At 41.4% G+C, this 11,320-nt stretch overlaps 1 pseudogene; it reads left to right on the top strand.

Annotated features, from left to right (window-relative positions):
* The first annotated feature begins 9,487 nt into the window (after positions 1 to 9,487).
* LOC123634127 lies at positions 9,488 to 10,029 on the top strand (annotated as a pseudogene).
* Positions 10,030 to 11,320: the final 1,291 nt, after the last annotated feature.

The raw sequence follows: 11,320 nt of genomic DNA, 5'->3' as shown, positions 1-11,320 counted from the left end.
TCGTTGCTACTATTACTACTACTGTGACTGTTGCTGTTTTATAGAGACCACCAAGGACACAGAACTTATCATGAGGCTGGAGAACAGCACAAACAGAAACATTTTGGGAGACTGGAGGCAGGGAAAGGGTCAGGAGGCTGTCTGGACTGTATGCAGCATGTACATAAATATGTAGATCGAAGGGGCAGAGAGAGTTGGAACTATATTGCAGAAAATACGTATTTTGTGGGCTTAATAAAGCATTAGAGGAGCTAAGTTATCAAAGTTGCATGTTAGGAAGTGTGTGTTAACAGTGGTGTGTAAGGCAGACCTGAGTAGGGAAGTTGAAAATGGATAGACCCGGGAAGAAGGCACTCTGACAGTTCAAGGTTGATTAACTCTAGAGTAAGAAGATACAGGTTCTTTTACAAACTGGCTCCTAGCTGCCCTTCCAGCCTCATTCCTTTCTACTCCCCCTCCACTCCCTATAATGAATACAGACATTCTTACAGTCACCGCGTTGTGTGTTCTGTCTCAGGGATCCATGCCTTAGCCCCGTGTCCGTGCCTGGGACCTAGCACACCTGTGCTCGCCTATCTCTCTTCTGAAGGCTTTGCTAACTCCTGGAAGCTCATCCTGAGCTCCTTCTCCTAGCCCAAGCTCATCTGCTTTAGTCTTGAAGCAAGAGGGTAGTGTTTTAATTTCAGTAGTTAGGCACTGAATAGAGAGCCTACCACTGATTACAAATTCAGTATTTCAATTTAAAGGAATGAAGGGCCTTGAATGAATGAGATTTGAGAGATATGCTGATGTTGAGATCTCCATGGAACATGAGAAAAGATATATTTATTAAGCAGGTAGAAATGCAGCGCTAGATTTCAAATGCAATGGGAGATAAAATTAAGATGATGTCTTCACAGAGGAGAGATTCAAAGCTGTGTGCGGGAATGAGCTAGCCGAGAGGAAGAGTGTAAGCGCTGAAGGATTGCACCATACTTTAATGGTTTATTACTCTGGATTTCAATAATCAAGGTCATACCTATAATTTATTCAAAATGTGTGTTTAAGCTTCTTTTAGTTTTAAACACAACCTCAAGCTGCTGTGTATAAGCAGATGAAACGGTGCAAAAACATAAGAGCCCCTACCCTGAGGAGGATCTCTCTGTTATTGCTCTCTCACTGAAACGCTGTTTAATCAACCCAGAAATGTTCACATTCGTGTTTGCTTGTGAAATAGAAATCAATGAATTTGGCACAGTTAATACATCTTCTGCTTTCTTTTTCATTAGTCAGCATCAGAAAAATTACTTCCGGTTGCTACAGCCTTCAGAATTGGTATCTTGATCAAATTTATCCTCACAGCATCATCCTCAGAGCGATTACTCATTGGTATTTCTGCAACAAAGTGCCTACTGGGAAAATGTTACAAGCAGGAGTTAGAAGATGATGCTTCAGAGTATTTTTTCTGGGCCCCAGAGACACAGAATAGATGCCATTTTAATTAGGAAAGATTGTAAAAAATGAAAAACGAAAGTGAAGACAGCACACTTCCTAAAAATGGTTTGTTGCAGGCATTTTGATCATTTAATTACATTTTTTTCTGTGAAACATAAGTACCATTCTGTAAGCCATTTAAAGACAACTGTCGGGATTAGCTTCAGTTTCCACAAAGAAAGTTAACAAAGGTTTGCAGAAGCATCCACAATCTGAGAATCACACTGACATTTTTTTGAAAAGTTTCAGAAATCATATTTGAATACTGGAAGATATTAATAAAAATACCTAAGAATTATCAAAGCATGAACACCTCCAGTTGAAAGATTTCAGCATGACTACAATATCGTGACTATAACGTTTTCCTTCAGTAGGCATATATATATTTTTAATCCATATGTGGAATCGAATTCATTGCCCTGCAATCTGTCAACTCTCACTAGTGCAGCAAATTGAAATAATTTTCCTGAGCTTCACTGTTTAACATATTTCAGATTCCTGCAGTACCTGTTAACAGGGCAGTGACTTTGGGAGTCTTCCGGTAGCAGGGAAGGAGGTAGTTTCACCATGTGGTGCTAAACAATGCCATGTGGCTTATATACTCATTACAATCAGTTTTAAAAGTAATAATGTAATGAAATTACCATTTTGAATGAAAAATCAGGTAGGATATAATTATATACAGGCAAAACATCTTGTGTTCTTTCATTCATTCAGCAAATATTTATTGAATGCTGGAATTCCAGTTAATAGCAATGTAAATAGATAAGAAGGAGCACTGAAATATTGAAAGAACAGTGAGTTAGTGAATAGAAGAATAATAAAATTTAGAGTAAACAGCAAAATGTTTGGTTGGTTTTGTTGTTATTGGTGGTGGTAAATGGGGTGTTTGAATAAGGTTATGAACAAGGAAAACAGAAACTGGATTAAAGGAAAAGGCATTTCATTTGGGAATACTTAGATATGCAATATCTTAGGAGTGGAAATGACCCAGTTTTGCATAAAATCAATGTTAGTTTTGAGTAGAGAACTTGTATTTAGAAAAGCAGTTTTTATGTTAGTCAAATGGAGTTGTATTCCTAAATATTTCAACGATTAATCACATTGGAATTTTTCTTCTTGGCAAAGAAAGAAAAAAATAGATAAGATACAGCTGTGCACGTTTCCTCATAAATTTTGTATTAAAAAACCTTCCTGTAACATTGTGACTGCTTTAGGAAAGCCTAAATTAGCTGCTAAAGATCTTCCATAAATACTCTGTGAGGCCCTACTATGTAGATCCCTTCGGAGGAATTCCTAATGGAAACTAAGAGTGAGAAGGTCCTGAGGGAGAGAAATTTAGAATGGAAAAAAAAAAAAAAAAGGAACTCCTAATGAAAAGAAAGTAGATGCTGACTTTGTGCCTGTGCATCAGAGGTAACTGATGCAGCATAACTCAGGATTAATTATGGTTTCTCACACACTCAATTCCCATGCTGAAGATATGGACAAATGACTACACACATGATGTCAGTATACTTATTGTTAACATTGATTTTAAACAATTTAGCTATTGACAATATGGTTTGGTAATGAGTGAAAAAAATTAAAGGTCAAGGTAGTGTTGGATTAGCATGTTATGTAAAATATGAAGTGTTACAAAATTAGTAATATTTAACTATGATTTTAAAGAAAGAAAAATAATTTCACCTGTTTTCAAAATCCTCATAGAGTTCATTATGGTAAAACAAGCTCTGTTATGGTTACACACAGGCATGCACATATAGATATAGGTATATATAGACACCGATTGACTGATATAAATTGATACATTAATCTGTATCCTATTTAACAGATGATCAGCTTGCAGATATTTTGGCAAACATTTCTATAACAAGAGACTGATAATATACAGACTTTAGTACTAGCCTAACAAAATAAAAAAAAAAAATTACATCCGTAATGAAAACTTGGCAAATAGTTACATAATCACAAAATACCAAGTAGAGGTTAAAAAATATTTACTTCCAGACTATAAATTTTCTCTTACTTATCCTGCAGACGTGGCAGATACTATATTGGCTTGCACATTGGCTTTTGCTTTTTTATTTCAGTTCCTTAAACATGAGGCACATAAACTTTCATTTCTAGGCCTGGCTATTCCATTATTTTATATTTGTCATCACAGGTGTAAATACATTTCTGTCTGCGGTTGGCATTTCAGTGTAGACCCTTGTCGCAAGCCATCAGTTTCTGATCAGGCCTCCGGGCCCTTGGGCTGCGTGCCTGGCTGCTGGGAGCCGCGGCTGGAGCGGGGCGGGGACCGCGGTCCTGCAGCGCCCGGAGCTGTCGCCGCTGCCCCGCACGGGCTCTCGCTTCCCGGTTCTGTAAAGAAGGTCACATTTTAATGTTCGCTTTTTCTAGGTTGTCTTTGCCTTGTTACTATTGTTCTGTTAGGCATGGGGCTGCTCTGTGTAAGGTGCGACCCCTTTAGAAATCAAAACACCCGCCAGGGGCCCGCCCAATGCCACAGTCGTTTTTCTCTTTTTCCTCCTTAATAGGGACAACTGTCTCCCGTTTCTCAAAATTAAAAGAAAAAGTAGACCATTCCCCACTGAATGTCTTAGAGTATCTTGCTCCCCCAAATGGAAAGGAAAACAAAAACAAATCTGGGCCAATATTCTCACATGCTAGACATGTGAGAGGTTGTCGCATGAGTTTAAGATTTGCCGTTTGGAAAACTGAAGTATCTGAAAGGACATGATAGAACGCCTCCGCCCGTTCCGCCGTCGGAGCCACTTGGTCGCAAGCTCAGCTTACACAGGTCATTCGCTGTAACAGTTCCTGTGTCTGTTTCTGAACATCCCGTGTTTTGTATTTTCTTGGGAAGAAACTGGAAGAGATGACAGCCACCAAGTCATCTGTATGGGTCGAGAACGCACAGGAGTTCCTTCTCCGTGAGTCGGTCTTCAGGATGATTGTGCGATGGTTATGGAGGGAGGAGGGGGGAGGAGCAGGAGCAGAGGGAGAGGGAGGAGGGGGAGGAGCCGGAGCAGAGGGAGAGGGAGGAGGAGGGAGGAGCCGGAGCAGGGGGAGAGGGAGGAGGGGGGAGGAGCCGGAGCAGAGGGAGAGGGAGGAGGGGGGAGGAGCAGGAGCAGAGGGAGAGGGAGGAGGGGGGAGGAGCCCGGAGCAGAGGGAGAGGGAGGAGGGGGAGGAGCAGGAGCAGAGGGAGAGGGAGGAGGGGGAGGAGCAGGAGCAGAGCGAGAGGGAGGAGGGGGGAGGAGCAGGAGCAGAGGGAGAGGGAGGAGGGGGGAGGAGCAGGAGCAGAGGGAGAGGGAGGAGGGGGAGGAGCAGGAGCAGAGGGAGAGGGAGGAGGGGGAGGAGCCGGAGCAGAGGGAGAGGGAGGAGGGGGAGGAGCCGGAGCAGAGGGAGAGGGAGGAGGGGGGAGGAGCAGGAGCAGAGGGAGAGGGAGGAGGGGGGAGGAGCAGGAGCAGAGGGAGAGGGAGGAGGGGGAGGAGCAGGAGCAGAGGGAGAGGGAGGAGGGGGAGGAGCAGGAGCAGAGGGAGAGGGACGAGGGGGAGGAGCCGGAGCAGGGGGAGAGGGAGGAGGGGGGAGGAGCCGGAGCAGAGGGAGAGGGAGGAGGGGGGAGGAGCAGGAGCAGAGGGAGAGGGAGGAGGGGGGAGGAGCCCGGAGCAGAGGGAGAGGGAGGAGGGGGAGGAGCAGGAGCAGAGGGAGAGGGAGGAGGAGGGAGGAGCCCGGAGCGGAGGGAGAGGGAGGAGGGGGAGGAGCCGGAGCGGAGGGAGAGGGAGGAGGAGGGAGGAGCAGGAGCAGAGGGAGAGGGAGGAGGGGGGAGGAGCAGGAGCAGAGAGAGAGGGAGGAGGGGGGAGGAGCCGGAGCAGAGGGAGAGGGAGGAGGGGGAGGAGCCGGAGCAGAGGGAGAGGGAGGAGGAGGGAGGAGCCCGGAGCAGAGGGAGAGGGAGGAGGGTGGAGGAGCCCGGAGCAGAGGGAGAGGGAGGAGGGGGAGGAGCCGGAGCAGAGGGAGAGGGAGGAGGGTGGAGGAGCCGGAGCAGGGGGAGAGGGAGGAGGGGGGAGGAGCCGGAGCAGAGGGAGAGGGAGGAGGGGGGAGGAAAAGGAGGAGGAGCCGGAGGAGGAGGGAAAGGGGGCGGGGGGGGGGCGGGGAGGCAGGGCGACATGCATCTAGTGCTTGCCCTGTGCCAGGCTTTCCATATAGTCGCTCCATGACACCTTTTTATAACCGATGTAGTAATTACTATTATAGTATTATATCCATTTATAGATAAAGATACAAAAATTGTAAATAATTTGGCCAATATTGTATTAATACGTGGTGAAGCTAGGAGTCACCAGAGCCCATACTGGTATGAAATTTATATTCCCAAACCCAGTATTTTGTTTTTCATGGGAAACCAAGGAACCTTATGTAGCCATTGAAGCAGGAAACAATTCCTTTTCCACTCAGTGGTAAAATAGTTATGTTTTCTAGTGTTGCCTTTTAACTGCTTCCTTCTGACCTGATTGTGGATAAACATAAGGGCAAGTGGGATTATTTTACTCAATGTAAGCTCATAGAGCAGCAAGCAATATTGGAAGTGGGAAGTGGTTATTGCAAAAATCTTAAGAGATAAACGGGGTATATGCTGGGATTTCAAATTCAATATGATGAGATATAAAACCAGACCGAATAATTCTATAAGATGCCGCCCTCTGCCCATTCACTACGTTAAACTCAAATCTACAAAGCACAGGGAATCCATAATAAATTACTGGTTGTCTTGAGTTTTCTCTGTGCTTCTCACTAATTTATTTAATAGTTTAACAACCGTCCTGGCTGATCTTTATGCTGACAAATAAAATCATCCAGGGCATTTTTAATGGCCCTTATGGACTCTCTGTATACCTATGTTATCTTGGGAGTTTGCAAAATTATTTTGCTATAGCTAATGACAAGGCCAAACAAGAAATTAAACATGGTTCATTAAAAACATTCTAAGTGTATATGTAAGAGTTACTGTAGAGTTTTGATCTATTTCAACTGTATTTATTTTTCAGAATAGTATTTGTAGTTTGTATGTTTAAAATACATCAATTATACCAAAGAAATGAGGATCCTAAATATACTGTAGTCAAAATTACCTTTGTTCAAGCATAAGTTCTTTTGAATAACAACTCACACTTGGTGATTTAAATATATGTTATAATTTATTCTTCTTTAATTTGGGATGGAGATATGAAAAATACACCAATAATTGCATTTCAAATGTCACCTTCTTTGTGAAGCCTTTCCAGACTGCCTTATTGATTTTTTAAAAAACAAATACATTTATTGAGGCCTGATTGACGTGCAAAAAACTGTACATATTCAATGTATACAAATCGATGAGTTTGGAGGTAAGTTTATACCCGTAAAACCATCATCACAATTCATGCCATAAGCATATCTATCACCTTCAAAATTTTCCTCCCTCCCTTTTTATCTTTATTTATTATTATTTTGTTACTATTATTATTTTGTGATAAGAACAGTTAGCATAAGATCTACCCTTGCAGCATTTTGTTAAGTATTCCATACAGTATTGTTAGTATGGGCCCCATGCTACACAGCGGATCTCTAGGACTTACTCATCTTGTATAACTTTGCATCCTTTGACTAATAACTGCCCATTTCCCCTGCCCCCAGCCCCTGGCAACCACCACTCTATTGCCTGATTCTATGAGTTTGTTTTAAATTCCTCATCTCTGTGGTTTCACGTAGTATTTGCCATGTGTCTGGCTGGTTCTATCTAGTACAATGTCCTCCAGGGTTAGTCATGCTGCAAAGGGCAAATGGCAAGATTTCCTTCTTTTTTTAAGGCTAAGATTCCATGGTGGGGTGTGTGTGCGTGTGTGTGTGTGTGTGTGTGTGTGTGATATTTTCTTTATCTATTCATTTGCCGATGGATAATTTGTTTATATCTTGGTTTTTGTGAATAATGTTGCAATGAGCGTTAAAGAGTAGTAGATCTTTTCAAAATCCTGGTTTCAATTCCTTTGGAAACATTCCCAGAATTAGAATTACTTGGTCCTATGGTAGTTCTATTTCTAATTTTTTGAGGAATCTCCATACTATTTTCCATTGTAGCTGCACATTTTCCCATCAACAGCATACAGATGTTCCCTTTTCTCCTCATCCTCACCAACACTCAGCTTTTTTTTTTGATAGTAGACATTCCAACAGGCGTGAAATGACATTTGATTTAAAGTTGCAATATCTTTCTCCATACCCAACCCAACAATCCATGTCTCCACCTGCATTTTGTTTTTCCGTATTATGTATCACTGTTTTCTATGTCATGTACATTATATATATTTTTATTTCTGAGAATATAAAGTTTTCCACAAGCAGATCTTTCCAAAGAGGAGTTACTTTAGCTTAGTAAGATTTTATGATAATAAAGAGCAGAAAAAGATGAGAAAGTCCAAAGGAAGGGAGTGCCATATGCAAACACTTGGAAGTATATATGTCAGAGAATCACCGTTATTGAAGAATAGCCCGATTAAGAGGTAGCCTGGGCAATGTGTTAACTTGATTCTTTTGATTTTGTGCAGGAAGTATAATCATTTGTGTTATCTTTTCTATTACTTTCCTTTTTCATAATGAATTCATTTTAACCAACTGAGCCACCATTTTGTTGTCATTTAAAGTAATCCTCCAGCCCACTATTCACTACTAAAAACATTAATTCTACATAGTTAAATTAAAAATTCCCCATTTTGCATTTATTCATGTACTTACTGTTAATGAAGTACTGCAAATTTATATTAACGCAATAAGGAACTGTGACATAGATTTGTGTGCAGCAATAACGTGGTATGTACTGTTCTGAAAAAAATCTCTACGAAGTTCAGAATTCCTCAGTTATCACCTGGAGTGGATGAGTTGATTCTGACACTGCTCTTTCTCTGTTCCTGCTAATTCTTGTGTTAACCCTAGCATTTGCTACCTGTTTTGTGTATTTGTTCTTTTCTTTTTAACCTCTAACAATTAGATGGTTGTTGCCATGGTGTCATAAATATCCTATTCTATAGTTATCTAAGTTGGTGTAGTGACATTAGGAGCAGAAAGGAAAAAGATCAGAGATATAAACCGGTCCTTTGATTGTATGTGGACCTGTGAGAAAAGGGACCATTTGGAAATTCCAGATTTCCATCTTCAGTTCCATGGAAAGACAGTAGTGGTTTCACTGACCCAGCCAGGGAATTTGGAAGAGACTTGGGTTGAAGAAAGGAGGCTCGGCAGCGTCCAGGCCCGCTGGGCATTTGTGGTAGAACCGTAGGAGAGAGCGCAGTCAAGGCCAGGGACAGGAATAGGTAGCGTGCACAGGACCACGGAAGCCGCGAGCCGGGGTGACATGCGCCACTGTGGTCACTATTTGATTACATGCCGCTTCCCGCTCCTTTCCAGTGACTGCGGCTCCCATCACTTACCGCTCGCCCTGCTTGCACCGCGCCAGCCACACTCCGGGCCTGTGCTCAGCAGTCCCTGGGTTACCCTGTGAGGATCATTTCTGATCTTGATGAAAACATAAAATGTAATAGATGTAATGTTTTCTCCGAATTATTTTTTGTATATTTGTTTGCACGTGGTTTTTATCAGGTTGAGTTATTTCCCTAAATTTCTGACTCATCTGAGAGCGCTTTTTTGCCATCACAGTAGGTAGTGCATATTATCAAATGATGGTTCCAAACCTATTGAGAAAACTATGTAGATTTTTCTTTAGTCCTTAATAATGCCAGTTATATAATAGATTTTCTGATGCTAAACCATCCTGAATCGCCATTTCATCATAATGGACAACTATAGGAGACTTATAGTTGGATTTAGTACAGATTAGATTACATGAGATTTTATTAACATTTGTAGATACGGGCGTTCGGAGTGGCGCTGCTTGGGCCGGTGGCAGATTGCAGGCTGCTGGTGTCTCGGCGGAGGAGCCCCGTGGGTGGGTCCGGCATTTCTCGCCGGGACCCCGACAACCATGAGCGCCGCCAGAGAGTCTCACCCCCACGGGCGAAGCGTTCAGCGTCCCCAGACGGCGATCTTGGATCTAGCAATCGGAGGCGGCAGACGGGTAATGAAGAGGGAAAACAAAAGTTCTTGAGACTGATGGGTGCAGGAAAGAAAGAACAGACTGGTCGTCTTGTTACAGGAGATCACAAATCAACATCGCACTTCCGAACGGGGGAAGAAGACAAGAAAATTAATGGAGAACTGGAGTCTCAATATCAGCAAAGTATGGACAAGTAAAACATCAGGAAGATATCGGCGACATTGTGGACTTGGCTTCAGTGAGGTAGATCATGATGGAGAAGGTGATGTGGCTGGAGATGATGACGATGATGATGATGATTCACCTGATCCTGAAAGTCCAGATGACTCTGAAAGTGATTCAGAGTCAGAGAAAAGAATCTGCGAAGAACTCCGAGCTGCTGAGCACCCTGATGAGGTGGAGGATCCCAAAACAAAAAAGATGCAAAAAGCAACTATAAAATGATGTTTGTTAAATCCAGTGGTTCCTAACTCCCAAACACTTAGTCTTTGTATTAAAAGTAAGCCTTATTGTTATGATGCACGGTGGAGGACAGCTTATAGAGCACAGACCTTTGTATTGTAATTTTTAAAAAGGCCCTTTTAAATAATTACAAAGAGTGTTTGCTTTCAAATGCCATTGGTTACACGTTTATGGGCATGACTATAACCTTTTTGTAAAGAGTAAGAGTTGTACAAAATAAGAAATAAATACAATACTCAACTTCCTTTCATACTAGCATCATCAACCTTCTAGTCTCACCTTTTTACCCCTTCAGATGCAGTTATGGGGGAGACCCTTCTTTTTGTTTGTGGTAGCTATTTTATCATTTTTGTTCCTTCATATTTTTCTCTTATGAAAATTTGATACTGTGATATGTTCATGAGAAATATTCTTTAATTATCCTTTGTTATAGTAGAACTATTCATCATGGATATTTCTGCAAAAGATTAGATAGTTTCCTCTTATTCAGCTCTTCTCTTTGGACCAAAGCAACATGAGAGCAAGTACTTTTACACCTATTAGGATGGAGTAAACACTGTCATACATCTGAGATGCTATGAGCCCAAGCAGTATTTACATAATTTGAATTACATTTTGTTAGGTTTTTGATAAAATTTGGCCAGTTTTTACAGAAGTTAATTCTGTAGTCATTTAGTTCTATCTATTTAAAAACATGTAAAACTGGTTCTGTTTTTTTTTTTTAAATGATATGTGATCAAAGTTAGTTTTGTCCCGAAAGTCTAAATAAAGAGAAAGCAGTTTCCCATATTTGGTTGTGATACCTTTATCCTCGTATAAAAATGAGGAACAAGTTTATTGAACAAGAAACTGAAATAAGAAATTCTCTTCATTTTATCCCAGTGCTGTTATATTGAGTATCGAATTACTAAAAAGAAATATTACTTTCTAATTTTATTGCTGCTTCTGTTGGACTGAGATGAGAATCATCTGACTGCTGTTACCTGGTTGATTTGTTCAGCCGATTAACACAAACTGCATTATGGGTTTGTCAGTGGATTTTTGATTAATTGGGTCCAAAATCTTAATCTTTCCAAGTAATAAGTTCAAAGTCTTCAGTCAAGCCTATGAGCTGAACTGTTACACATCTAGATACTTAGGTATTTGCTGTGTTGGATTTTTAAAAAATTATTCCTATATTTTGAAATTAAGAGTGCATTAGGAGTGTAGCAACTAGAATAGGTGGTTTCTGGTTGATAGACTGCATCTTGCAATATTTTTCACATCAAACCCTCAAGTTTTTTTTTTGTTTTGTTTTTT

This window comes from Lemur catta, chromosome 1 (assembly GCF_020740605.2).
Source record: "Lemur catta isolate mLemCat1 chromosome 1, mLemCat1.pri, whole genome shotgun sequence".
In the NCBI taxonomy this organism is placed as follows: domain Eukaryota; kingdom Metazoa; phylum Chordata; class Mammalia; order Primates; family Lemuridae; genus Lemur; species Lemur catta.
Note: the sequence above shows the minus strand (reverse complement) of the source record. Positions and strands in the feature narration are given on the sequence as shown.